The following is a 23207-nucleotide window of genomic DNA, read 5'->3' on the forward strand; positions in this document are numbered from 1 at the left end:
TTCCATTATCATACCAGGCATTCAATATTTTGTTACCCAGATTCATAGGCAGAAATACATTTTTTCATAATGGTGTTAATGATGTACCTTTTTTTCCAATATACTCATTTATTTCTTGCCATATTCTAATCAAATGTATTAATGTAGGGTTAGCTGTCTTTTTTTGGTTACTTTAACTTGACATTGCACTTTTAAAGTCCTTCACTGTTTCTTCCATTGAATTCAGTCTCATTCGGATCCATGAAGGGGGACTGTCTTTAAAAAAAAAAAAAAAAATGATTAAAAAGTTTTGCTTATGCTGTGATAAATAGTATTTCTTAAATCTGGGAGTCTACATCCTTCCAATTCATAAATACATGCTAGCTTTTCCAATGAAATTCTCAGCAGTTTGTTATTCAATAGGAATTGTCTTAAATTTTATTTAATAATTTAAAGAAATTTTTGGGTTGTGCAATAGGCAATGATTGAAAAATATACTGTAATCTTGGCATCACCATTTTAATACAATTCACTCTTCCCAGTAGTAATCAACATGTCTTTCCATTTCTGTTCAACTTTTTTCCTAAAAGAGGAGTGTAATTAAATTTATGCAAGTTCTGTAAATTATTATGTCATTATTCCTATCTTCCATTTCAATCTCCTACCTTTTTGATATCTTTCATAATGCAAATTTTTCAATGCCATTATCTCTTGTAACCTGATTCTCTTCCATATTTTTCTAATGTTGCTAATTTTATTTAGGATTCAGCTGGGTCAGACATATATAACAGCACATTATCAGCAAATAAGGTGATTATATGTTCTTCCTGTCCAACTTTGAAGCCTTTAATATCTGGATCTCTACTTAAAATCTCCACATATGGTTCAATAATTAGGATAAAAAGCACCAGAGACCGAATATCCCTGTCTACTTGGTCTACTCAAGGGAAAAACTGCTGACATCTGATTGTGAGTCATAATTTTGACTTGTGGTTTATGATAAAGGGTTCTTACCCAATTTATAAATGTTTTGTGTATACCAAATCTTTCTAATGTTTTAAATAAGAAAGGCGATTCTAATCTATTAAATACTTTATCTGCATACAGGGAGATCGTTATACTTGGGTTCAGCTTTGATTTTGCCATGTTAAATAGTCTATTTAAACTAGTCTTCCTTTGATAAATCCCACCTGATCTGTATGTATTAATTTTGGTTGCTATTGTCCCAGTCTATTAGCCTTTGCTAATATTTTATTATCAGCATTAAGGAGCGATAAAGGTCTATATGATGAAATATTTAATGGGTCTCTACCTTTCTTCGGTAGCACTGTAATTATAGCAGTTGCCAAAGATTCTGGGAGGGTCTGGGTCTCCACTGCCCAGTCCAATACATCCATCATAAGAGGTATCAATAAATCTTTAAATTGTCTTTAGATCTCAGGCAGAAACCCATCCTCCCCAGAGATTTGTTAGCTTGTAAAGTATCTCGAGCTTTCTCAATTTCTTCTCTCGTGAAAGAGGCATCTAAATCAATTTGTTCTCTATCTTCTAATTTTGGAAGTTCAACTTTTGATTAAAAATTCACTCATCTCATTTTCATCTTCTAACAATTCTGATTTATATAGATTCATATAATATTGTCCAAAAATTATTTATTTCTGATATAATATCAGCCTTTTTTTTGTATTGAATTTATCATTCTAGATGCTCCTCTGCCTTTAACTGCCAAGATAAAGCTTTATGTGCCTGTTCTCCTAATTCATAATATTTTTGTTTGGCTTTTAATGTATTTTTCCATTCTATAAGTTTGTAATGTATTTCAATTTTTTATTCACTAACAATCAACATTTTTCTTGTGACCCTATTCTCTGATATTCTTTTTTCAATTTTGTTATATCTTTCTCTAGGTTATCCAGCTCTGTAGCATACTCTCTCAAGAGTTTTTGTATAAGAAATAATTTGTCCTCTTAGATAAACCTTAAGTGTATCCTATATTTTAAAAAAACTATTATCAGCAGGTTAGTTTCACAGAATAATCTATCTCTCTCTTAATAAACTCACAAAAGTACTTCCTTTTCAATAGTGTGGCATTGAGATGCCATCTATATACACTATCTTGTTTTTCCATTTATTGTAATAGTTAAAGTTAATGGTAAATAATCTGACAGAAGTCTCGCCAAATATTCCATTTTTACCAGTCTACTTTTTAACCGGGCAGACATTTATATATAAAAAAAATTCCTTGTATGTGAATCATGTACCCTTAAGTATAATGAATAGTCTCTTTTTATGGGGTTAAACTTCCTCCAGAAATCAATCAAATTTAAATCCTTCATAAACGATGGTGTCATTTTTGCAGCTTTTGCCCTTGTTACTCTTCTGGCTGATTTATCCAGTATTAGATTTAGGCAGAAATTGAAGTCTTCTCTGACCAGCATATTTTGTCTTCCCTCTGCTGTTTTTTTCAAAAAGATGTCTTTCATAAAGGTTTTATCATAATTTGGTGCATAGATGTTCATAAACATCCATGATTCTGCATAAATTTTACAATGTGCTATTACAAATCTTCTGGATTGATCAGCCAGTGTCTCTTCTATTATTATTGGTATATTTTGTTAATTAGAATTGCTACCCCTCTTTTGAGCCAAATGAAGTCAATATTACTTGTCTCACCCATCCTCTTTTTAATTTAGCATGTTCCGAATTGGTAAGATGCGTTTCTTGTAGAAAGACTATATCTGCCTTTAATTCTTTTAGGTGTGCCAAGACCTGCCTCCTTTTTACCAACTTGTTTATCCCATTAACATTAAGACTAAAAATTTTAACATTCTGACCATATTGTTTTATTTAAACTTATTATTTAACAATAAAACCTTTTTGATTGTTAAATAATAGTGACTTTCCCCTTTAAAAACACCTATAATGTTCCTGTCCTGATGGTGATGAAAACAGGAAACCCCGAAAGCTCATGAGAAAAGGCTGTGGGATCTCTCAAGGAAGAAGAACTCCTCCCTTTTAGCACCATCTTTTATAGATACTCCTCTTTGGGTACCATTATCCCACGAGAATGGAGTCTCAACCTTGCTACTAGTATTCCCAAGTTTTATCTCTTTTCTGAGTTCTCTGAACTCTCCATTGAAAAGTAATTTTATTGAAATGTTCACAATAAATACAAGACTTTTTCTAAAAAAAATAACAACTTTGACTTAGTCCCATTATAAACAGTCTTCCTCTTTGGTACCTTAGCCTTTTCATAAACCTTGTAGGAAGTCTTCCACCTCATTCTACTTGAAAATTGTCAGTTACCTTCTGCTCCTTCAACCCTGAGTCACAAGGTACATTGTTGAATATTTCAAGTTTTTGGACAGTAGTTGTCTTTTTACATCATCAAACTCCTTCCTTTGCTTAAAGTAGGACAAAATCTTGGAAAAATAGCACTTTTTTGCGGTCAATCTCAAGCAGGCCATTATTTTACTTAGTATATTCATATGCTGCTCCCAGAAGGGTCTCCTGTTCCCGGTAACTTGAAAGTCTTACCAGAACTGGTTTTGGTCACTAATTGCCAGCTCTCTTGGGTCCAAGGGTTCAGTGAGCCCTTTCAATATGCAGTTTTTCTCTGAATTTTTGTCTCTTCTCAGCACTCAAGATCAATGTTTTGAAGAAATTCACCAGATAATTTCCCTTGATTCCTTCTTTCAGTACAATAATTTGGACTATTTTGTCTGCTAAAATTCTCTGTGGTTGATCTTGTCCAGCAGACCTTGTCTGCTGACTCCCATTGCTTTGCATCTTTCTCCAAAGTTTTTAGCTTATCTTTTTTTTTAACCAAGTCCACTTCTTTCCATTAAGTCTACAACGATTTATTTAATTTCAGTCACGTCTCTCATTACATTTGCAATGCCAACAAATCGGTTGCTCAAATTTCCCATTTTCTCTCAGATAATATTTAGTTCTTGATACAACCCCCCAGCTCTTCCAGGGTCTGTCAGTTCTGAGGCCACTTTTGTGCTGTTCCCTTTTGGGCTTTTGCTCGATGTTCCTGGCTGAGTAGAAACTTGTTTATTTTTTTTTGTTATTCAGCTGCCTTGGTTTCTTAGTACTTGTCAATTTTTTAGTGAAAAATTCTTAATTTTAGTTTCAACTTTTTTTTTATATTCTTCATTGAGAGCTCAGTCAAAACATAGCCAAGTCCTATACTTAAAGCTTCTTTCTTTGGGCAGTCTGCCTGATGTGATCCCTCTACTCCTTGTCACTCTGCCTATTTGAATACCTGTGTTGATTGTTAAGGGAGAATTGGTGCACTGAGATGAACTTGAAAATGTATTTTTTTATTCATTGTAACTGAATTTTTAAAATATATTTTTGGGTTGAGCATGTTGAGAGAAACAGCTGTACAGCGTGTGTATATGCCCTGAGGCCCACCTCATTCACATTGACCAAGTAGCCAAGCTGAGCTTGTCCCATTTCCCTGTATTTGGCCTATATCCCTCCAAGCCTTTCCTATCTATGTATCTTTTTTTTTAATGTTGCAATTATATCTACTTCTGCCAGCTGGTTCCATTTAACGTCTGTGTGGAAAAATTGTTGAGATTTGAGTAGTGACATAAATTCATTGTGATGGCATTCTCCATTGATTTTTCCCCCTCCCTCCTGAGCAAAGAGGGTGCAAGTTACCATGGAACAAACCTGCAGAGAGTCTTACTGCTTCATTTCTGGGGGGAAAAGTCTCAACTGTTTGCAGTTTCATATTTATTTAATAAAATATTGTATTTTGTTCTCTGGTTCTGAAATGGGTAAAAGGAGCTGCTGCAACAGATGCTGTAAATGGAGGAGCTTCTCAGTACATTGAATTATTGTGACCTACTTGACTGCAATAAATGAAGTTTGGATTCCTTTATACCTCTTCATTGTTTTGTACTCAAAATCCATAGCTTCAGATGTGCATGAAGGAGAAGCAATACTTGGTCAGTGTTTTTTTAAAAAAAAGCATCTTGGGTGTTTGAAGCTCCACTTCCCTGAGGAGGAGAAAGTGTCTAACTAGCGGAATGCCATTGGTAAGTGAGAGACCAGCTGTGTGTGCACTGTGTTATAGTCTGAGCACTATCGAAATAAGAACTTTAACAAAATTGTTTTTTTTTTAAATATATCAAAATCATCAAGGACGAATTGGATAACTTCAAGTAAATCTAAGTAGTCTTTTTGAAAATCCAATGTTACTCTGAACAATGTAACACTTGAAATAATTTGTACAATAGAGATAATTACACCAGACTATGAAGATTTTGCTTCCTGAGCACTTTTGGGTGTATTATGGATTTTGGGCTGCTGATCACGAAAAATTTTAATTTTCCTGTCATGTACAGTTATTATGATTTTCTGTCTGATTTTTAACTCAAGGATACAAAACCATGAAGTGCAATATGTCATTGAGCTTCCTTGCTGATCTTGGTGCAATTAGTGACGAACATGGTGAAGCGTTTCACCAGGTCATTGTGACCATGAAAAAATGGTATCAGGATAACTGAAATCTGTTGATGCTAAGTACAAACGAAAATCAGTGTTTTTAGGTCAGATGAACAAATGCAATGTGTCATCATCATCATGCTAATTTCAATAAAAGTTGGTTTCTCCAACTTCCTATAATATGATGCAGCAAATCTGAAATTAATTTTGTGTTCAGCTGGGAGTTGTCGACATAATCCCCAATTTTTTTTTCAGGAAGTAAACTTTTTGGAAACAATTTGTTGTTCAGCGTTATTGGTTGTTCTGAAAGCAGTTTGGTGGGCTCATTGGATTTTACCCTACTGGCTTTTCTGAAAATGCCAACTTTATGAAAGATTTTTTTACAGACTTCCTCATGGAACAACCCCACCCGTATGGTGTGATCTGATTTCTCCCAAATTCACAGACAATCTTGTAATCTCATCCTGTTCTCCAGACAAGAGTGAGATTTATGAACAACTGATTAAAAGTTAGAAGGTGGACAGCAGAACAACACTTGGTATCCATGGGGATTAATGGATGCCAGATAAGTGAATTTGATGGTTGCTTGAGATTGCATGTTATGTGATTAGCACACGAACCGCTGGGGGGGGGGGGGTGGATTTTAAGCATTCGTATTTTTTACCTGTTTATTTTCCACCAATTTTTTTTGCCAATAGCTTGATGTTGGTTGCTTGAATTCCAGAAAATGGAGATTTTACTGTCGTTTGTTTATTATTCAATCTCAAAATGTTTAAAAAGCAGGTAATATTTCCACTTAATTGGCATTGTAAGGTCACTCATTTTAGAAGCAAGTTCACAGATGATCTGAAATCACACTTCCCTCAGTTTTAAATGACTGGTTCAACGTCCTCCCACCAATAAATACATCTCAATGTCTGTCATCTGCTCCACTCCCTGTCAAGCTCCCCTTAAGACCTTTTGAATAAGGTCTCCCCTCATTCTTATAAACTCCAAGGGATCAAGGTGAGCTGGAACCCAGAGCGAAATATTGCAATTGTGAGCTGGTATCCTGCTGTTTGCGGATACCACTGATATCACCAACAGAGAGGTCCTATCTGATGGTCTGGCTATGATCAGTTAATCCTAGTAATAGGGTGAAAAATGCAGCTGGATTGAAAGGCATCGTTATCCCACAAGACCTCCTTTTCCATCTGGGCACCCTCCAAATGGATGGCATCAGCATAGACCTGTTTGCCCATCTCCATCTTTTCCTATGTCTCCTTTCCTCGAGCTCTGTCTCTCTTCCCTTTTACCTGTCTCCTTCCACAGAGCCAAAAACAACCACCCCTCCCCAATTAATTCTCACCTTTCCTCTCTCAACACCTTTTGTTGGTCTGTATTCCTCCCCCTCCCTTTTTCCAGCCTTTTAATATAGGTGCCTGTCTGCTCTTTACTTATGCCTTGAGGAACAGCTCAGGCCTGAAATGCCAGTTATGCAATTCCCTCCAAGATGTTTTGGACAAAGATTTTTTTTTTGTCCTTTATTTGCACTTGTGCTCCAGTTTTAAATTGTAATCAAACAATTTACATGTAATTAAAGTGCACATTCCAGGTTTTATTCAAGGTTATTTATTTGTTTACATTTTGGTTTGACCATGGAAAAATTACAGCACTTGTTATGCATAGTCCCCCTCATTTTTGGGCACTACAATATTTGGGACATAACAATGGAACATTTAGTATTTCGTTGCATATCCCTTGCATGCAATAACTGCTTGAAGAATGTGATCATGGACATTACCAGGTGCTGAGCATCTTTGGTGATGCCCTGCCAGACCTCTACTGTCGCCATCTTCAGCTCCTGTTTGTTTCGGGGGCTTGTCCGCTTAAGTTTTCGCTTCAGCATATGGAAGGCATGCTCAATTGGATTTAGATCAGGTGACTGACTTGGCCATTCAGTCAGACAGGCACTTGGGGATTTTTCTTTATTATGATGAGAATTCTTTTGTCATCCGCAGTGGAGGTCTTCCTTGGAATGCCATTCCCTTATGATTACTGAGCTCACCGGTATGCTTTTAATGATGTTCCAAACAATTGATTTTGGTAATCCTAAGGATTGGGTGATGTCTCTTAAAAGTGAGTGTTGTGAAATATGGCTTGATTTTGTGTAACATCATTTTTTAAAAACTGTAAAATAGGAGCATGAGGAGGCCATCTGGCCTGTTGAACCTACTCCACCATTCAATCACATTGTGGTTGATGTGGCTGAGGACTCAGCTTCATTTACCAACCTGTTTGCTATCACCCTTAATTCTCCTATAACTCAAATGAGAGTGACAGAGGTGGAGGACGTGAGCAGCAACCACTGCTCCATCCAGATTTTAAAAATAGCTCAGAAGCAGGCCCTTTGGCCCATACATCCAAGCTGTCCCTTGCTCTCATCTTCACGGATCCCATTTGCCCTTGCAGTAGGACCCTATCTTTTTCTGTCTCAGAGAAACAAACTGAAAATACTGGAATCTGGATATGGGAGGAGCACCGTCACTGATGCATTGATAAAGATGGCCACATTATTGCTTAGCATTTCTCTACTCAAATAAAAGCATTTGTGGCCACGAGAATTGGAGTGGACACGATAAAATAACCACACAAGGCCCTTTTAGAGTGTATCAAACATGTACTCTCCATCTCCTGCACAACCTTTTAAAAGCCAGAATCACAAGTTTGACATGCACTGATTTAATCTCACACTGACATCACATGGCTGGTTTGATGCCTCCTGAGAATTATTGTGCTGTCATAGCACTGCTACATGCTCTCCCCCACCCCCAAAGACTGTGGCTTCCCTCCAATGTCCAAAATATAGGTCAACATAGTTTGAGTATCCTATAAGGTCCTTCGTAGGGTGTCTATAAAGGTTGACCAAGTGTTCCCCCTTTGGACAAAGACATTTGCAGTTTTTGTGGTCTTCAGGCACAAAGGAAGAGTGTTCTCCATGTGATGGTGGTATAGGGGTCTGTTTTCCTACGGCCTCCCTTAGCTCAACAGTTCCTTAGGATCATTGTTGGAGTTGGAATGGTAGGGGACAAACTCTCTTGGGACCACCAATGGTACACCGTACACTAGTTCCACAGATGAAGCTTGGAGGTTCTCCTTTGGAGTTGTTCTAATGCCTAGTAGCACCCAGGGCAGCTCATCAGTCCAGTTCAGGCCATCTAACTGAACCATCAAGGCTGACTTGAAATGTTGATGAAATCTTTGGAGATGATGGGCATTCATTGATGAATTGTTGTATCGAGCTAGTGAGACAAGGCCGTCCACAGCGAGGAACTAAATTGTGCTTCTCTATCCAAAGTAACATATGGTTCAACAACTAGGATAAAAAGCACCAGAGACCGAATATCCCTGTCTACTTGGTCTACTCAAGGGAAAAACTGCTGACATCTGATTGTGAGTCATAATTTTGACTTGTGGTTTATGATAAGGGGTTCTTACCCAATTTATAAATGTTTTGTCTATACCACACACAAGCACAAGTTTCTGCAGTAGCATCCACCATAAGCATGGTGTCAGGCCACCATGTAAACCTGTCTATTGCTGTAAAAAGATTACAGTATCCTCTTGAAACAGGAAGTGGACCAATGATGTCCATGTGGATATGAGCAAAATGCTGAGTAACTCCCGGGAAGGACTGCAGTGGCGCCTTAATTTGCCGCTGAACTTGCTTTCTGGCAAGCAATGCAGGACTTTGCCATTTGCCTTTTTTTTTAAGACTATTCCACACAAACCTGTCCGAAACCATACGAATGGTCTAAATCAATGGATATGAGAGACCATGCACAAATCCAATACTCGATGTTTCCATGATGCCAGAACTACTGGGCGTAGGTGTCTCATTGATGTATCACAGAGGAGTAGTTTGCCATTAATTCCAAACTAGACCTCTTTCAATTGCAGGTTCATAATTGCAGACTGATGAGCATTCATCTCGTGGACATGTTCTTGGGCTGCAGCAAAAGCTGTGTAGTCAGTACCTTGATCTATAGACCTCAAGAGGAATAGAATGGAACAGTGCATCAGCTACTACATTGTCTTTTCCAGAAATATGTAGAAGTTTTGTGGAGAATTCTGAAATGAATGTTAATTGCCATTGTTGAGCTGACCAGGGCTCTGCAACCTTGGAAAATGCAAATATTAAGGGCTTGTGGTCAGTGTACATAGTAAAATCTCTGCCCTCCAAAAAAAATAACAGAAGTGTCGAATAGACAAGTAAATGGCCAAAAGCTTCTGTTCAAAAGCACTGTATTTCTTCTCTGCTTCACGAAGATAGCGGCTGAAGAATAGTAATGGATTCCATTGGCATTGACATATTGAAGTGCAACTCCTACTGTCATACTGGAAGCGTCTGTGGAAAGGTGGTGGCTGCATTTAAAACTGAGTAGCTGAGCGTAGTGGCATGAGTCAGCAAATCCTTAATCTTCAAGAAGGCATTGTTTTCCTCTTCAGTCCATGGATAGTTCTGGCATTTCTGGACAGTCAATCTGAAAGAGGCTTCATGATATGAACTGCTCCAAGAAGAAACCGATGGTTTAAAAAAAATTACCGTTCCCAAAATTTTCTGCAGGCTTTTAACTGAAGCAGGTCTTGAGTTTTTGGTAATTGCTCTCAACTTTGGATGACTGGAGTCACACCTTCCTGAGTAATCCTATGTCCCAGGAAATCAATAATTTCTTGTCCAAAAATACATTTATCCAGATTGATGGTCAGTCCAAACTTTTGAAGACAAATAAAAAGTGTGCGAAGATGTTCCAAATGTTCTTCCTTAGTCCCACTGGTCACTAAAATGTCGTCAAGATAAATGCAGACATTGGTCATACTACGTCCTAAAACATTCATCACCTATTCAAATGATTGAGTGCCATTCTTTAATCCAAATGGTATTCGTAAAATTCAAACAACCCAAACGGGGTAATTATTGTTGTTTTTGGAATGTCTTCTGATTCTACTGGAACTTGGTGATAGCCACGCCCAAAGTATTTTGGAGAAAATCTTCACTCCATGCAAATTAGCAGAGAAATCCTGAATGAGGTATCTGATAACAATCTGGAATGGTGTTTTTTTTTATAATATTTTGTTTAAAATTATGATGGTGGTGTTAAGCAGCCTGTAATCCCCTCAGACAGCTCCAAGAAAAGTGCAGAGAACAAAACAAAGGACTCTACATCACCTTTGTTGACCTCACCAAAGCTTTCGACACCATGAGCAGGAAAGGGCTTTGGCAAATACTAGAGTGCCTCGGATGCCCCCCCCAAGTTCCTCAACATGGTTATCCAACTGCACGAAAACCAACAAGGTTGGGTCAGATACAGCAATGAGCTCTTCGAACCCTTCTCCATTGACAACGGCGTGAAGTAAGGCTGCATCCTCGCACCAACCCTCTTTACTATCTTCTTCAGCATGATGCTGAAACAAGCCATGAAAGACCTCAACAATGAAGATGCTGTTTACATCCGGTACCGCACGGATGGCAGTCTCTTCAATCTGAGGCGCCTGCAAGCTCACACCAAGACACAAGAGCAACTTGTCCATGAACTACTCTTTGAAGACGATGCCGCTTTAGTTGCCCATTCAGAGCCAGCTCTCCAGCCCATGACGTCCTGTTTTACGGAAACTGCCAAAATGTTTGGCCTGGAAGTCAGCCTGAAGAAAACTGAGGTCCTCCATCAGCCAGCTCCCCACCATGACTACCAGCCCCCCCCCCCCACATCTCCATCGGGCACACACAACTCAAAACGGTCAACCAGTTTACCTATCTCGGCTGCACCATTTCATCAGATGCAAGGATCGACAACGAGATAGACAACAGACTCGCCAAGGCAAATAGCGCCTTTGGAAGACTACAAGAAAGAGTCTGGAAAAACAACCACCTGAAGAAACACACAAAGATCAGCGTGTACAGAGCCATTGTCATACCCACACTCCTGTTCGGCTCCGAATCATGGGTCCTCTACCGGCATCACCTACGGCTCCTAGAACGCTTTCATCAGTGCTGTCTCCGCTCCATCCTCAACATTCATTGGAGTGACTTCATCACCAACATCAAAGTACTCGAGCTGGCAGAGTCCGCAAGCATCGAATCCACGCTGCTGAAGACCCAACTGCGCTGGGTGGGTCACGTCTCCAGAATGGAGGACCATCGCCTTCCCAAGATCGTGTTATATGGTGAGCTCTCCACTGGCCACCGAGACGGAGGTGCACCAAAGAAGAGGTACAAGGACTGCTTAAAGAAATCATATTGACCACCGCCAGTGGGCTGATATCGCCTCCAACCGTGCATCTTGGCGCCTCACAGTTCGGCGGGCAGCAACCTCCTTTGAAGAAGACCGCAGAGCCCACCTCACTGACAAAAGACAAAGGAGGAAAAACCCAACACCCAACCGCAACCAACCAATTTTCCCTTGCAACCGCTGCAACTGTGCCTGCCTGTCCCACATCGGACTTGTCAGTCACCAACGAGCTGCAGCAGACGTGGACATACTCCTCCACGTATCTTTGTCCGCGAAGCCAAGCCAAAGAAGAAAAATCTCCACATGTTTGCCAACCTCCATTGTGTTTTGTGATTATATGTAATGGAGATGCCCAGGGACTTCCAGGTCTACAAATTATGCCTAGTTCCTCCATCTTGGCAAACCCTTAGCTAAGCACAGCTTCTCTGGAGGCAAGCGATAAGAGGGACCATAGTACAAATGTGGTGAGGCAGAAAATTCTATAGTAATCTCAAGAAATCTTCCAATAGCTTGGAGAATTCATCTACTGGTTTACTTACTTTGGTAGCGCAGAGCAGGGGTATAGGTGTCTGCCAGAGGAATGGTCTGAAAAGTAGTTCCATCTCTCAGCCGATGCCCTTTTAAGTCGATGAGAAATGAATGAGTCCAAAGAAAATCTGCACCAACCAGAAATCGTGATACTGCTGCTATGATAAATGGCCAAGTGTAAAGATGATTCTCAAAGTTGACATTCATCTTCCTGGTGCCGAAGGTTGGAATGTTGGACCTGTTGACAGCTTGTTGTTGCAGGTTCGGGGAAGGGTGGGGTGTGTCAAAACAGGTGGGTGGAAATGCACAAACTTTTTAACCAGTGTCCACCAGAATATTTTGCTGGGACAACTGGTCCGATACATACAGTAGGCTTGCAGGTTTCTCGCCAACCACTGCAGCCCTTACTGGGGGTTTCCCCCAAATGAGCACTTGTGCGCATTTTCTCCCCAATGCCCGTGGTAATAACACCAAGGCAAGGTGTCCATAGGCTGCTTGCTTGTCTTGTGGCATTGCCTGCTTGTAGGGAATGATGTGCTAAGAGCATGATAGTGTGACACGTGGTCAATATCGGAGGGTTGGTTGTGCAGATGTCTTTCTTTGCTATCCTTTTTAGCCAGCCATAGAATGTCTGACTTGGCCATAACAGCCCTTGGGTCTTCAAATGAACACTTAGATAATGAGAGCCTAATATCATCTGGCAATTGCTCTAAAAAGAGCTACTTGAATAACACATTGGGCCTTTCGCCAGCTGCCAGGAACAGCATTTCATCCATTAGTTCTGAATGGGCGCAATCTCCCAACCCAACAAAACATAGTTTGGCTACCCTTTCTCTGTGGAATATACCATATACACGAAATAAAAGTGCTTTTAAAGTGTCATACTTGCTGGTATGTGGTGGATCCTGCAGGAAGTCGCTGACTTTCCATGGGAAGTCTTGGCGATGTCCTGGTCCAGGGCACTGACAAGATGGTAATAACGAGTGGTGTCCAACTCGACTTTACAAAGGTGAAATTGTGCTTCAGCCTGTTGGAACCATAGTTCAGGTTCAGCTGTCCAGAAAGGTGGCAGCTTCACAGCAATGGCTGCAGAGTCCATGTTTGTCCAAAAATACATTTTTGGACTCATCAGGGTCACCAATTGTGGCCACTGGAATCGCAGTGGACACGACGAAATAACCACACAAGGCATTTTTAGAGTGAATCAAATGGATTTACCCTGCATCACCCACACAACTTTTTAAAAGCCAGAATCACCTGAGAAGATTGAAGTGGGCAAGGCTACTGGCTACCATCATGTTAACCTTCTACAGGAATTCTATCAACAGTGTCCTGGCCAGCTGCACCAAAGGCTGCTGAAGATAATTGGATCGGAGGTCAATCCATAGGACCATAAGTGTGGCAGAGAAGATGCAATCTCCCAAGATCGATGTCTGAGAGGGTGCACAAAAATAAATTAAGACCCCGCACACAGCATCTTCCAGCTTCTCTCGTTGGGGAAGAGATCCAGGAGTATCAAAACCTGCACCACCAGGCTTCTCATGGACAGTGAGAATGCTGAACAACTAAAGGAACTGCTTGCACTAACCATCCAAGACTCTACGATTCATTAAAAAATCTTTATTTATTTTTACTTGTACTGAACAAAATTCACTTGCATGAATATATAAATCTTAAAGCATTTTATTTTCAGTCATTTTCTTTGAAAACATTTAACCGTCGCTGCACCTGCAGGTTCCTCCTCCTCCTCCATGGAGCCGCCCAAAAGATGAAAAATAGCATTACAGATAATTAACCATCCCTCTTCCAAGTTATCAGAAAAAAATCCTCTGACCAGGGTGACTCTTACTAAGCAGGGATAAGGAGACATTTTAAGAAATCACTCCAACAGTGAGGGGCATCAACCAGCTCTTCATCCTGGGTGACGCCATTGCTGTTTCACACAATTTTATTCAAACAGCTGCCATGACCAAAGCACAACCAAGGCACTCAACTAGCTGAATATTTGCTCCCATCTTCACCAAAGGTTTATGTGCGTCTTCAGAGAACATTTACTTTTACAATTTAAAACTTGTGTTGGGAAGAGTGTCATGTTCGGAGGGTTCACAGAGAGATGAGTCTGAACATAAGTGTTGCAATCACACGTGACTTTTCTGACACATGGGAGAATGTTAAATGGTACTTGATCACTATTTCACTTAAGTAACGATATAGATATTCATCTCGGACCAAGGTTAGTCTCCAACAAAAGTCAACCTATACGCTGGTAATTGGACCATGAGGCAGAGAGAAAGAATGTGCTGTGCGCTGGTGTTATAAATAATGCTAATCTGTGCTTGTAGCCCACAATTACTTGAGGTGATTTAAATTAGCCAATGGCAAGGTGTGTACTAATGGGTTGCCGGAGTCCAACCTTGATTGACAGATGATGTGATTTCTGAATAAGTTTCAGATAGGGAGGACATGTGACCACCCACAATACAATCCAGACAAGCAGGGAAGTCATGTTTCCTCCACACACAACAAAACTTGCATACTTTTTGCCTATTATTTTATTCTTATTTATTTTAATTTTTAAAATTTATTTTCCTTCATTTTTTTGCTAGTTGCTTGAATTCTGGATGCCTGGGGTTTTACTGTATGTTGGTTAATTTGCTTTTGAAAACTTCTACAGGTGTACTGTGAATAGCATTCTGGCTGGTTGCATCACAGTCTGGTATGGAGGCCAAAATGCTCAGGACAGGAAAATATTCCAGAAGGTTATTAACTCACTTGCAATATCATGGGCATCAGTCTTTACTCAAATTTCAGGTTTATTGTCAGAGTACATACATGACATCACATACAACCCTGAGATTCATTTTTCTGTGGGCAAGGCAGAATTACCACTTATTGGTAGTGCAAAAAAAAACTGAACAACGTATACATGTAAACAAATAAAGATCTGCAAATATAGTAAACAGTTTGTGCAATACAGAGAAAATAAAAAAAATTAATAAACTGCACAAGTAAGAGTCCTTAAATGGGTCCCTGATTGAGTTGTTGAGGAGTCTGATGGTGGAGGGGTAACAGCTGTTCTTGAACCTGGTGCTGTGAGTCTTGCGGTACCTATACCTCTTTCCTCATGGTAGCAGCGAGAACAGTGTGTGTGCTGGGTGGTGTGGATCCTTGATCCTTTCCAAAGGCAGGATTCCCTGTAGATGTTCTTGAGAGTGAAGAGAGTTTTGCCTGTGATATCCTGAGCTGTGTTCTCTACCTTTTGGAGGGCTTTACGCTAGAGGTATTGGTGTCCCCATATCAGACCGTTCCACCACACATCTGTAGGAATTTGACAGGGTTTCTGGCGTCATACCAAAACTTCCACAAACTCCTGAGGAAGTAGAAGCGCTGACGTGCTTTCTTCACTATGCCATTGGTGTGTTGGGTCCAGGAAATATTCTCTGAGATGGTGAGTCCCAATAACTTAAATTTACTCACCCACTTCCCCTCCGATCCCCAAATGAAAACTGAATTGTATACTTAAGCTTTCCCTTTCTGAAGCTCCTTAGTTTTGGAGACATTGTGTACATTGGTGCTATTATGTTGTTGGTGCACCATTCAGCCAAGTTTTCAATTTCCCTCCTGAATGCTGATTGATCACCTTTCTTCATTCAACCCATTATATTGGTATCATCAACAAATTAGCAAATAGTGTTACTGACATATTGAGCCACACAGTCGTCAGTGTAAAGTGAGTGGAGTAGGGGGCTAAGAATGCAGCTCTGTGGTGCTCCAGTACTGATGGGGAATGTGTGTTCTGGACCAGAGTACATCTACAAGAGATGATGTCTTAAGAAAGCAGTTTCTATCCTCAAAGACCCCCAAACACCAGACCATGCCCTCTTTGTTCTGCTACCATCAGGAAAAAGGTATAGGAGCCTGAAGATGAGCACTCAGTTTCACAAGGATAGATTCTTCCGCTCTGCCATCAGATTTATCAATTGGAACCACACAGACAGATGAACAATGAACCAGAGACGCTACCTCACTTTATCTTTTTCTCGCACTTCTTTATTTATTTAAAAATGCGGTTTATAGAAATATTTGCACTGTTATGCTGTCGCAAAACAACGAATTTTGTGACACGTTCATGACAATAAATTCTGATTCTGAGTAATCATCGCTTGATGCTTAGCCAATGTTAGGTGTGAGAGGATTGCAGAGGATCCTGAGAGCATTAAAGGATTACTGGATCCTTGTACTGACAGCTGTGGTGAAACCAGTCTGTGAGGGAGCAAGAACATGCACAGATTGCCTCTACTCCAAGTACTGTTCAGTGGGGTTCAAATAACTGCAATCCTGTAAGTAATGGGAAGAAAATACTAACTTTCAGTCATAAGTAAATGCTGTATGTAAAATGGCAAACAGAGGGAATGCCTCAGTATCATTTTCCTCACAGGTTTTCCGATGTGAAGAGAATTCTGTTGGTGTCTGGTGAGGGAATGAGCCACCAGATCTGGGAGCTGGTGTTAACTAACAGTTCCTCAACTGACCCATGTTCATTTAACAACCTCGGACAGCAAAGATATAACACGCATGGAAGCATGCTGGAGGGGCGAACACAATGGCAGAAGCAGTGGACCAGAGAGATGGTGTTCAAGAGAAGTATTAACAAACCAAAGAGTTAATTGACATAGTGAGTTTGGAAGGACTGGGTAATCCATTCTTGTCCCTGATTTTTCTATTTCACTGGCATCAGCATGTGAGAAAAACCTGGACATCTGTCTGTGTGGTTCCAATTGATAATTTCCTGTCCACTTAAAATTATATGGATTTCTGTGTAAAACTGATTTTTTCAAATCAATATGTCTCATTTCCAATTTGTTGTAGAATGGCTTCCCCAGGGAGAATCCTTGCCTAGAATGTTTTTAAAAGCTGTTGGGAGTGGAGTTGGAAAGTAAGAGGGAGCAAACAGGAGAATGAGAACGGGAAAATGCTCTGTCAGCACCAAGTGTAAGTGTTCAGAACTCGATGTACAATGTTGGGGACATTTGCTTTGCTCAGTCCTTGATACCTTCTTTCCTCTGTCTAATTAAGCCTGATCCCATCTCACAGTTTTTACCCCATATTTTAAAAACTAACTTAATTTTTTAAACCGCCGCAATGAGATGTGAACTCTTGTTTTAACCCAGTAATATGTTTTGCAAAACACAGAAATGCATGAGGAATTCAGCCGATCTTGCAGCATCCATAGGAGGTAAAGATATATTATTGATATTTTGGGCTTGAGCCCTTTCTCTCAGTACCTGTACTGAGAAAGAGCTTAGTAATATAACTGTACCTTCTACAGACGTTGCGAGACTGGCTGAGTTCCTCATGCATTTCTGTTTTTTGACAACAATCACAGCGTCTGCAGACTTTCATGTTTCCCATGTAATGAATTGCTCCCTCTTCTGCGTGTGCATATCACCTCTCCTGTTTACCAATGTGTTCCTTATTTTCCCATTGGCCCCCTTGAAGCAGCAAAATGCCAAAGAGAGTTTAATTCTAACCTTGAGTTTTGTATGTTTGCATGTTCTGAGTCCATGGGTTTCCTCCCACCTCCCAAAGTTGTGCTGATTGCCAGGTTAATTGGCTCCTGTAAATGGAAATCAAATAAAGATTAGATGCTTGAAATCTGCATTAAAAAATAATTGCTGGAAGTACTCAGCAGGCCAGGCAGCATCTGTGGAAAGGGAAACTGAGTTAATGTTTTGGGGTCCCATATGGTGATGATCTATGAACGTTTGTTTTTCCACAGGTGTCGGCCTGATCTGCTGAGTGTTTCCAACACCTTCACTTTTTATTATACCTCAAGTGCAGATGGTTGGTGGGAGATTCAGGAGGATGTCAATTGGCATGTATATAAGAATAGGATACAAGGAAATAGATGGGTGAATGACATTGAAAGGATTGCTTTGAGAACCAATAATAACAAATAATAGGAGCAGGAGTTGGTCATCTAGCCTGTTGAGCCCGCTCTGACATTCAAGAAGATCATGGCTTAGCTCTATAGAAGATAGAACATTACAGCAAAGTACAGGCCCTTTGGCCCATGATATTGTGCTGACCTATTTATACCTACCAAACAAAAACTAAACATTCCCTACCTCATAATCCTCTCTTTTTCTATCATCCATGTGCCTGTCTCAGAGTCTCTTAATTGCCCCTATTGTTCCAGTCTCCGCCACTAACCCTAGCAAAGCATTCCAGCCACCCACAACTCTCTGTGTTAAAAAAAAAAAAAAAAAAACATACTCCTGATGTCTCCCCGAAACTTCTCTTCCTTCACTTTGTACAGCTGTACTCTGCTGTTTGCTATTCCCGCCCTGGGAAAAAGGTGCTGGCTGTTTACCTTATCTATGTTTCTCAGAATCTCACCAACCTGCTTTTACTCAAAACCCTTAATTTCTCTACTTTGCAACAATCTATCTATGGTTATGCCTTAAATATGTTTAATGAGACCGCCTCTACAGCTTCCTTGGGCAGAGAATTCCACAAATTTACCACTCTCTGGGAAAAGCAGTTCCTCCTTGTCGCTCTCTTAAATCTACTTCCCCGAATTTTGAGGTGATGATGCCTAGTTCTAGTTTCAAGATTTAGAGAGGAGTAATAATTACTTGATGGGCCAAATGGCCTCCTGATACATTTGGAAATATGATAGATCACCTCAACGCTCAATGGGAACTGCTCAATGGCTGAAACTTTGTGAGGTTCAGAGATTAAATAATGTGAGGTTAAGAATTTGTCCAACAACTAGTAACGGAAGGATTAGAGCACATCCAGCTTTGAGCAGAGCGTGTCATTGGTTTCTGCGGCACTGCCTTTGTCCAATGTGGTTGTCAATAACAACTTAAGGTTGTCTCAGTGATGGGATGGCAAATTAGTTGGTCATCTGTATTCCTGTGGAACAATCCCAACTCACGAGTGATCATTTACTGATCAAAGAGTTTGGGTCTTCATTGAGTGAACAATGTTTCCCTTTCATTAATCACTGTGTATTGCTCAAATGTTCATGGTAGACTCAACCAGCTTTAATACATGCCAATACAGCATAGAGAAAGTGTTTTCTCTTCGATCTGCAATGAATAATCAGTAAATTTCCAATTTAATGACAATACCTAAACTAAGAAAACTTTGAATGCTTTCAATTAATGTTTGTACAATTTTCCCAGCTGATCCCTGAGATGGAGATCATCTTGCCCTTATATTTCTACACAACTAAGAAGGAAGCCACTCAATCCATTTAGGTTCTGCCAGCAGTCAGAACACACCAATTAGTTCCATTCCCATATTTATCTCCCTATAATGTGCTCATTAACTCTTCTCTGATTATCTTGTCACTCAGCTATACTTGGGCCAACCGCATGCCTCTGGGATGTGGGAGAAATGAGCCCTTAGATCCTGGGGACATTGTGAAAAGCCAGAAGACACAGATAATGGAATGAACACACAAGATACAAATGAAAGCAGATAAGTGTGATGACACCACATGAATAATACGAGTGAATATACAATTTGGAAACCACTGAATGTGGATGGAAGAGGGGTTGAAATGTATGATCGCCTGCAGGTGCTGAGAGTATATTGAAACAGCTCACAAAAAGAGGCAGCAGGATACATATTTTAGAAATAAGGGTGTAGAATAAGTGTAAACATCAAAACAATCTTCTGGAGGAACTCAGTGGGTTGAGCAGCATCAGTGGGAGAGAAAGAATGGTTGACATTTCAGGTCCGAACTCTTCATCAAGACAAAGACTTGAGTTCCTCTGGCAGGTTTTTTTTTGTTCCTCTGTTTTAAACATGGCATTCTTTTAAGTTCAGATTTATTGTCAGAGTACATACATGACATGACATACCACCCTGAGATTCTTTTTTCTGCAGGCATGGCAGAATCACCACATATCGGTAGTACTTTAGGCGATCAAAAAGCAGTTGTGTGAGAGAGGGAATGTCGAAGACTTTTGTGCACAGTTGTGCAGGAAGACTTAGAGCAACAGAATGATGCTGAGGATTGTCAGAGCTCTGTCACAATGAGATGGGTCATTGCAACCTTTAAGGAAATATTGCATGCATTGAAACAGAGAAAGAGTTGGACTTTGGAGAATGCATAGAGTGATGGGATTAATTTTAGGCAACAACACAGATATGATGGCCTGAGAGAATTAACCAGTTTATGAATGTATCGTTCACCTGGTTCTTCTAGAGAAAAAGTGCAGTTCACCTTCAATCCACTGTGCTTGGGGCAAGGATCACTGACCAGAAAGTTCAGGCATGAGAAGAGGAGCATCATCCAAAGGGAAGAATTGAAAAATATTGGGAGGAAATTGAAAATGTGTTGGTAGATTCCAGCATCAGAGTTTGCTGATGTCCCAAAGATTGGAGATGAAGTGGACAGAGAAGAAGGTTTTCAAAACTTGCAGAAGGATCTGGACCAGCTGGAAAAATGGGCTGCAAAATAGTAGATGGAATTTAATGCAGACATGTATGCGGTGTTGCACCTTGGGAGGACTAACCAAGGTAGGAATAGTAATGCAGTACAACATAGGGATCTGGGAATACAGATACATAATTCCCTGAAAGTGGTGTCACAGATAGAAAGGGTTGTAAAAAGAGCTTTTGGCATATTGGCCTTCATAAATCAAAGTATAGAGCAGGGGTGACCAAACTTGCTTAGTGTAAGAGCCACAAACGATAAAACTCAGATGCTTGAGATCCGCAGGACATGAACAAAATTCACACATTGTGCACATTTTATTACAAAAATTTTATATACATTTTAAGAAATGCAATAATATTTATTCATGCATGCAGTTTTTAAACTGTTAATTTGTATTAGTTTCAGAAATCAAAAAGACACAAATTTGTAAAAAAAAAAGTAAACTAAAAAAATTAGAGATATTTTAATCAGATTTCCACCTGACAAAATTAGTCTTAGACTAAAATACAATGCTACAAATATCAGGCTATTAAAGACACGAGTTGGGCTGGCGAGAGACCGGCAGCGCGATTCAGGCGGGCGAGAGATCGGCAGCGCGAGTCACGGGGGTGAGGAGGAGAGACCGGAAGCGCGAGTCAGGAGGGCAAAGGGGGGGGGTTGAAATTTATAGAATATTCAAATTTTCCACGAGCTGTATATTAAAGGTCAAAGAGCCGCATGTAGCTCGCGAGCTGCGGTTTGGAGTATGGGAGTTGGAATGTTGTGGCAATGTAACATAAGACAATGGAGAGGTCACAATTGGAGTATTGTGTGTAGCTTTGCTCACCTAACTACAGGAAAGATATTAATAAGATTGAAAAAGTGCAGAGGAGATTTACAAGGATTTTGCCAAGACTTGAACTGAGTTATAGAGAAAAGGTAGAGTGAAACACCAAAGTCTGCAGACGCTGTGATTGTAGTAAAAACAGAAATGCCGGAGGAACTCGGCAGGTCTCAAATCGCCCATAGAAGATAAAGATATATAACCGACATTTCAGGCCTTTCTTCAAGATATGAGCAAAAAGCAGGAAGGCATCTGAATAAAAAGGCTGGGGAATAAACACCAAGGGGAGGAGGACAGGAGGAATCCATGCTACAAGCCTACTCTGACAAGGCTCGTCAACTCTTTCACCACTTCATTGATGATTACTTTGGTGCTGCCTCATGCACCCTATGATGAGCTCATCAACTTTGTGTACTTTTCTGCCAACTTCCACCCTGACCTCATATTCACTTGGTCCATATTGTCGATCTCTCTGTCTCCATCTCAGGGGACAAGTTCTCTGCAGAAATTTTCTACAAACCCACCAACCCCCAGAACTACCTTGGCTACACTTCACACCCAGTTCCCTGTAAGGATTCCATTCTTGAAATTCCTCAGTCTCTATTGAATCTGTTAGCAGGAAAAGGTCTTCCATGCAAGATTATGTGTCACGTCTTCCTTCTTCAAAAGACATGGCTTCCCCTCCACTACCATCAACTCAGCCCTCATCCACATATCTTCCATTACCATCTGCCTGGCCCTCTCCACTCCCATGGACAACAAGGACAGGATTCCCCTTGCCCTCACTTGCCACCCCACTAGCCTAATATCCTCCACCATTTCTGCCTCCTATTACATGATCCTACCACCAGATACATCTTCCCCTCTCCTCCTCTTTCCACTTTCCAAAGTTATCACTCCCTTCATGACTCCCTTGTCCACTCCTCCCTTGCTACCAATCGCCCCTTTGGCACCTACCCTTGTGACCACAGGAGATGCTATGCTTGCACCCACACCCTCTCCCTCAGCACAATTTTGGGGGCCAAACAGTCATTCCAAGTGAAGCAACACTTCATTTGTGAATCTGCAGAGATCACCTACTGCATCCAGTGCTTCTGTTGTGGACTCCTCTACATCAGAGAGACTGGACGCAGATTGGGAGATTGCTTTGTTGAGTAATTGAGCTGCGTAAAATAGTGGGATCTCCCAGTGGCCACCCATTTCAATTCACCTCCCCGTTCCCTTGCTGACATGTCTTCATGGTCTCATGCACTGCCCGACTGAGACCACCCACAAATTGGAGGAACAACAGCTCATCTTCAGACTGGGCACCCTCCAACTAGATTGCATTAACATCAATCTCCATTTTCCGTTAGCTTGTTCCCCCCCTCCCCCGCCACCAGATTGTACTACTCACCTACACACCAGAAGCAATTGACAGAGTCCCCCCAATTAATCAACTGACCTACATGTCTGTGGGATGTGGGAGAATGCAAGAGCACCCAGAGGAAACCCACAGGATCACATGGAGAACATGCAAACTTCATTCAGATAGCACCTGAGACAGCGGCTCAACCCCCTGCACCACTTGGCTACTCCAGGAAAAGATTGGACCGAGATTCAATCACTGGTGGGACTGTAGTTCAATACAGGCCAGGCAGGGCAAGGTCAGCACATTTCCTCTCCCGCATTTGTGACACTTCTTCAC

The 23207-nt window shown here is 40.6% G+C and overlaps 1 protein-coding gene and 1 long non-coding RNA gene across 2 annotated transcripts in view; one reads left to right on the forward strand and one right to left on the reverse strand.

The window, feature by feature from the left end:
* Positions 1-8: 8 nt before the first annotated feature.
* Positions 9-20218, reverse strand: LOC138761716 (uncharacterized). Its single transcript, XR_011356449.1, has 3 exons — positions 20103-20218; positions 17771-17856; positions 9-255 (listed from the first exon to the last, which is right to left on the reverse strand). It is a non-coding gene; the product is annotated as an uncharacterized lncRNA (long non-coding RNA).
* Positions 20219-21532: 1314 nt separating this feature from the next.
* The window catches only part of LOC138761715 (MAGUK p55 subfamily member 4-like), a 72260-nt gene continuing 70585 nt past the window's right edge, over positions 21533-23207 (forward strand). Inside the window, exon 1 of the mRNA XM_069934323.1 lies at positions 21533-21615. The gene's annotated coding sequence lies outside the window, so the exon portion shown is untranslated. The remainder of the gene's footprint in view (positions 21616-23207) is intronic.

The sequence above is a fragment of the Narcine bancroftii genome, chromosome 4, assembly GCF_036971445.1.
Source record: "Narcine bancroftii isolate sNarBan1 chromosome 4, sNarBan1.hap1, whole genome shotgun sequence".
NCBI lineage: Eukaryota > Metazoa > Chordata > Chondrichthyes > Torpediniformes > Narcinidae > Narcine > Narcine bancroftii.